The sequence below is a fragment of the Anser brachyrhynchus genome, assembly GCF_964034855.1.
Source record: "Anser brachyrhynchus genome assembly, chromosome: 9".
NCBI lineage: Eukaryota > Metazoa > Chordata > Aves > Anseriformes > Anatidae > Anser > Anser brachyrhynchus.
In genome coordinates this window covers 15,864,955-15,871,243 of record NC_137703.1, presented here as the reverse complement: position 1 = coordinate 15,871,243, position 6,289 = coordinate 15,864,955, and positions in this window count along the sequence as shown.

The following is a 6,289-nucleotide window of genomic DNA, read 5'->3' as shown; positions in this document are numbered from 1 at the left end:
AGAGGAGAGGATCCATGATCAGAAACTTGTTCCCGCAGTCTTCCTTTTACTTTTAAGAACACAAAACATGGCTGTATGAACTGCTGTGCTGGCACTCGGTGAGAAAGAGAAGTGCCACCAGAGCCATTGCAGGTCAGGATTTAAGTGGTAAGATTTATTACTGTAAGCGTGTCATACTCCCCCAGAAATGTGTAACTTGTGGGAGCTGCTCTAGTAGTCCTGTCAACCTAACACAAACCAAAGGCTTTAATTCAGCGAGTACGTGCATAGCGTCTGAGCTATACCCCAGTTCTTTTAGGGACAACCAATTATTTGCTGTCATGTAAAGGACAAATTGAATTTCAGGTTCCTCATAGCTATTTAATGAAAAAAGGCTATATTTTCATTTTAAAAACCGGCACTGGATCACTCATTTTAGTATTCAGCTCTTAAGTTATCTGTTACATTTTAAAAAGACTGGGCGACTACCATCTTACTGCATAGTAAGTCTATGCTGTTGGATCTATGATCTAATGCTTTTAGTACCACATGGTAGAAAATGCATTGACCTTTCCATGTTGGTTCACAGTGAGTATATTTCATGTGGATGCAGCAGTGTACTCATTTCTGGTTATATTCTGTACTGATGTAGGAAAAAAACTTGCTTTTCCATTTTGCTCTCAGAAGGACATTTTGTCAAATTCTGTGCAATTGCGTGAAACAAGGCAGCAGGCTGGAGGCTGAAGAAAGAAGCCCTACCTGCTGCAGCTTTGCAGAGGGCGGGAACGCTGACATCAGTATGCTGGATGTTTGGTAAAGGGAAGCTTCTGTAGATGTCTAGATGCTTTTTTAAATCCATTTCAGATTTTACTGTGGCTGTAAGAACTGACAACAGGCTTTTAGCAGTAATTATTTTTAACCGAAGTTAGCAGTAATAATCCCTTCCCTAACCCAGCTGACACCTCCGTTTGAGCTTCCCCTGGAGCATGTAGCAACGTTCTAGGCTGGAAGCTCGTGTGTGGTTGCTGACCCATTGCAACTTGAATCCCTGCACAAGGTCCCTGCTTGGTGTGGCTCCTAGGGCTGTGGTTATGGACACAGGAATGAGTTTTCCCTGCAGAGGTGGAGTCACCGGGTGGTGCTGACCTTTGCAGAGCAGAGGGAGGCTGTTTGTTCTTTGGACCACATCTTGTTAGTCATGATCTTCTACTTCCTTTGACTCATTAAATAGGGGGGTCGACAAAAGCAGAGTCAAGAACATGTGTCCTCCGGTAAGCTTCATATTTTAGTAAAGTGAGGATTTCACAATCTGTGGTGCAGTTCCTGGCAGCTGAGTGCATCTGATGGCTCGTCGCTGCCAGAAGAGCGTCCTGCTGCTCCTACCCCCCACTCTCATACCTGATAGTTCTGGGAAGACCTAAATCCCAGTGAAGAGGATCAGCTGAATGCAGGGCTGGTCAAAGTGTGTTCTCCAGCACTGCCTTAGCCTCGCCATCTGAGAGCCTCTTATCTGGGTGTTTCCTGCTGCTGAATCACTTCAGCTGCTCGTCAAGCCCAGAAACAGCCCCATGTGAGATGCTCCCCAGCGAGTGTAATGCTGCCCTGGTAGGCAGGAGTGACAGATTGCTGTGGTATGCGATGCACTTCTGAAACACGCCTGAATCACTGCGGGATGTCCCCATGCCCTGCCAGCGCTTAACACAGAAATTCACCGAGCGGGGAGAGTCCTGAGCTTCAGGAGAAGCCGTACAAGCGGTGGCGATGCCTCTGTGGACCAGAGACTGCAGGAAAGGACGGAAACACCGTGTGGGACAGCCCTGGCCCCTGCCATGGCGGGGGCTGCGAAATGTGGACATTTTTCTGCTTGATCTGCTGAGAAAACGCCTCCAAGCCCTGCGCAGGTGCTGCCGGTGGCGACGCTTGGAGTCGCGGCACCGAGCTGCCGTAGCGCAGTCAGAGCAACATCTGTCGGGTGGATGCGAGACGCCGCGCCCTGTGCTGACCCTCCTTCCTGCGGGGACTGCGGCAAGCAGCAAACCTTAAAAGCACATGGAAAACAAAACACGGCGAGGGAAAGGCTACAGAAAAAGCTGATGCCTAGCTGCTGTTTTGCTCTGCTGGGAGCAAACGAAGAGCTGCGGAGGCAAGGTGTGAGTGGGGGGAGGAGCTGTTACCAGCAGGTTTGGGGTTCCTAAAGAGGGTCTGGGGTCCCCGCGGTCGGTGCTTGCACACACACAGTTACCTGTCACAACTACGTAATTTGGATTTAGGTAACGTATTTTGTTGCTCATGTATTGGTTCCAGCAAACTTAGCCCAAAATACAGGTGGCCACGTGTATCAATTCCCCTAGCTTTTAGGTGTGCACTTCTGGGACCTGGCCTTTGCAGGGTGGACTTGGTCCTACACCGAGGTCCATACCTTCAAGAGCGCATTGGGATAGTCACCAAAAGGTTTAGCCTCTTGGGAAAGAGCTGTTAGTGCATCGCTGCCGGCAGTCCATCATCCCACTGTTAAAACCTTGAGCGTTAGGTCTCGGCTGTGCTCAGCCCTTGCACAGCAGGAATGCCCAGAGAGGCTGCGCTCAAACCCTCTTAGTCCACCTCTGGGATCTCTCCATGCTGTTTTGTTCCAGCCTGGAAAGTAACTTGGTGGATTTTCACTCGTGTTGCAGCAAACCGAGCAAAAATACTCCACCATTTCTTCTTTTTTTCAACCAAATTTGGAATTTTCTCAAAGCAGGACTAATAGTGCTGTCTGTGAAGATCAACCCCGCCTGCTGCTGTGCTCGCTGCCGATGGCTGCGGCTGCTTCTGCAGTGCTCTTCCCCCATTTCCATAGCAGCTGCCTGGTTTTCTGCTCGGAGGTTTCTAAAAGCCAAAGGATGGTTATCATTGTGATTTTAGAGTTCAGTTCCTGGTCTGTTCCCAGCACAGTGTGTTACCGTTGCAGTTATCGTCACCATCGTGATCCTCAGCCTTGTGTAGCTCCGCTAAAAATACACCAAGATTTGGGAGGAACAAGGAGAAGGGGACGTTTGTATGGGGATTTCTGAAAATCCATCCTTTGTTAGAAAGTCGGGCAGGAGCAGCAGTGGTGTTTATCCCATAAAATCGAAGCTGAATTTCTCAAACTCTCCCTGGCTGTGCTGGATTCCCTCTGCCTTGGGTCTGCAGGTCCTCGACACATGCTTCAGGTGTTTATTTTGGGATAAAAACCCGGAATAAACCGTCTCCAGCCCCGCAGCTCCTTGGGCAGGCTGCAGCCTCCCTGCTGCACGTTGTGATACCTGAGGTCACCACTGTGACTTGGCCAGAAGGAAAAAATCAGTCACTTTGCAAGGGAACTGAATCATTTTGGGGGCTGCAGGGGTTATTTGGGTGTTATTCGGGGCTTTTTGTTTGGCACTGCCTCTCTGATGGGCATGGCTTTTGGCCAGATGTTTGTCCCACCTGCTCCCAAAATCTCCAGCCAAGGAATGTCCCTGGCTCCTTCTGTCCTGTGTCCGATCAACAAAATGCTCTCTTTTCCCCCTAGGTTTCCAGCTTTTTCAAAGGAAAGCAGGGCTGTTATCTTCTCCAGCCTAAACAAACCCTCCCTAGACGTTCCCTTGCTCTCACCTGTTTTTTTCTCCTTTTATCAGTCTCGCGGCTGCCTCCTGGACTTGTTACGCATCCGACATCTTTTCGGAGAGGCGTGACCTTGTGGCACACCCCACCTGCCTTTAGGAGAAGACCTGGGTCCTGCAACACCTTCAGGACCATCGACCCTCAGCCCTGCCCCATGCACTTGCTGCCTCGCTAACGATTTTCTGTTGGTGCTCTTAAATCCTTCCCCCCAGAGCACGTCCTTCTCTTGGCCGTCACATTGATCGGGACTGAGCCGTTGTTTTAAATTCTTGCAAGGTTAACAAAACTCCGGGAAAGCAAGGATGGCTGTAGGGACGGGAAGGCATCTGAAGAAAGGCGTCGAGTTCCTTCTGCAGAGCCAAAGTCGTGGGCAGGGGGATGAGCTCACGCAGGAGCTCCATGCACTAAGTATTTGGGCAGGAGGAGCTGAAAATGCGCCTTTAGCTTTTCTTTTTCGGTTTGACGAAGGTGCTGGGCAGGGACGGACGCATCCCTTGGGATGGGAAATGGGTCCCTCGATGTCACTGAGCCCTGCTGCACCGGCTTCAGCAGAAAGGGAGCAGAGAGGGACGCACCGGGCTGCTTTCAGCCCTAAAAGCACCAAAAAAAAACCCCGCTCACTGATGCTGAGCCCAGCAGGAGCTGCGCTGGGAGCAAAGAAGAAGAAATCGGAGGAGAACGGATTCTTCTCGCTTTGCATCATCGCAGTCCAACCACATCTATTTTTGCAGTACGCATGGCATCAAGCACCCGTCACTGCTATTCCTACTCCATCCAGCGCATCGGCACCTCCGCATGACACAGGAGCGCGCGGCGGCGAGACCGGCAGAAGGGTTTCGGCGCTGTTCGCCCAGCTGAAAATCCCGGGAATTCCATCGCCGCCCTTCACCCCGGCAAAGGACAGCTGGCACCGGGGCACCGCGCTCCTCTCCAAGGACACTTGTCCCCTCCCGCCGGCCAGCGTTACTTCGCGCACCTTATTTTAGGCTCCGCTCGCAGCCCTGACGCGCCTCCATGAAGATCTGGCTTTGTCATCTCGAGGAGAGAGAGAGAAGTCGTCTAACCCGGCCGGCCGGGGCAGGTAGTGGCACCAGCTCTCGGTCACTCGTTCCCTTGGGGACACCCTTCCGCGTGCCCCAACCCCCGGCACGGCAGCCCCGTACTGCCGGGCTGAGAACAGGCGAAACTTGCTGCCGGGATGCTGGCAGCCGCCCGCGACGAAGGCGATGGACTCGCACGGGGTGAAGGCAAAGCAGAGCTCGGCCAGGGAGGGGCCGTGCCGTTGCGTTTTGCAAAGCAGCACATTGAACACAGGCTTCCCCCTCCTCTTTTCCTCTGGTCTTTCCTCTCTCTTTTTCTCCTTTCTCTTCACTTTCCCTTCCCTTCTGCTCTTTTCTTTTTTCTTTTCTCCTTTTCCTTTTTCTTCTTTCACTTTTTTTCTTTCCTCCTTCCCATTCCCTTCCCTTTGTCTTCTTTTTTCTTCTTTCCCTCTTCCCCTTTTTCCTTTCCTTTCCTTTCCTTTCCTTTCCTTTCCTTTCTTCCCCTTTTCCTATTTTTTCTTTCCCCTTTTTTTCCCTTTTCCTTTTTCTCTTCTTTTCCCTTTCTTTGCCCCATTTTCCTTTTTTTCAGTTTTCCTTTTTTCTTCACCTTTTCCTCTTTTCATTTTTCCCCTTTTCTTTTTTCCTTTTCTTTTTTACCCCTTTTCTCCTTTTTCCCCTCTTTTTTCTTTCATTTTCCTTTTTCTCTTCCATTTTTTCTTTCCCTCTTTCCCTTTCCTTTTCTGCTTTCATTTCGTGTTCTCTCCCTTTTTCTTTTACCTTTTTTCTCATTTTCCCTTTTCTTCCTTTTCCTTTCCCTTTCTTCTTCCTTTTGCTCTTTCCCTTTCCCACTTTTGTTTCCTGTTCTCTCCCTCTTTCCTTTCCCTTTTTTCTTCTTTTCCCTTTTCTTCCTTTTCCTTATCTTTTTTCTTCCTTTCCCTCTTTCCCTTTCCCACTTTCCTTTCCTGTTCTGTTTTCCCTTTCCTTTTTTCTTCTTTTCCCTTTTCTTCCTTTTCCTTTCCCTCTTTACCTTTCCCTTTCCTGCTTTTGTTTTGTTCTCTCCTCCTTTCCTTTCCTTTCCTTTCCTTTCCTTTCCTTTCCTTTCCTTTCCTTTCCTTTCCTTTCCTTTCCTTTCCTTTCCTTTCCTTTCCTTTCCTTTCCTTTCCTTTCCTTTCCTTTCCTTTCCTTTCCTTTCCTTTCCTTTCCTTTCCTTTCCTTTCCTTTCCTTTCCTTTCCTTTCCTTTCCTTTCCTTTCCTTTCCTTTCCTTTCCTTTCCTTTCCTTTCCTTTCCTTTCCTTTCCCTTCTTTTTTCTTCTTTTCCCCATGCTTCCTTTCCCTTTTTCCTTCCTTTCTTTTCCCTTCCTCTCCCTTCTTCCTTCCCTTCCTTCCTTCCGTTTCCCCGCTCTCTCCTCCCTCTCCCCCCTTTCCCCTTCCCCTCTCCCCCCTCCCCTTTGTTCCCCCTCTCCCCCCCTCGGCGCCGCGACGCCCGCAGCCCCCTCCCGGTGCCGGGGGGCTCCCTCCACGTGCGGGGCCGGGGCCGGGGCCGGGCCCCCTGGCGGCGGCGGGCGGAGGGCGGGGGCGGCCGGGCTGGGCTCGGCGCGGCTGGGCTCGGCGCGGCTCCGCCCGCTGCCCGGCGGCGGGGCGCT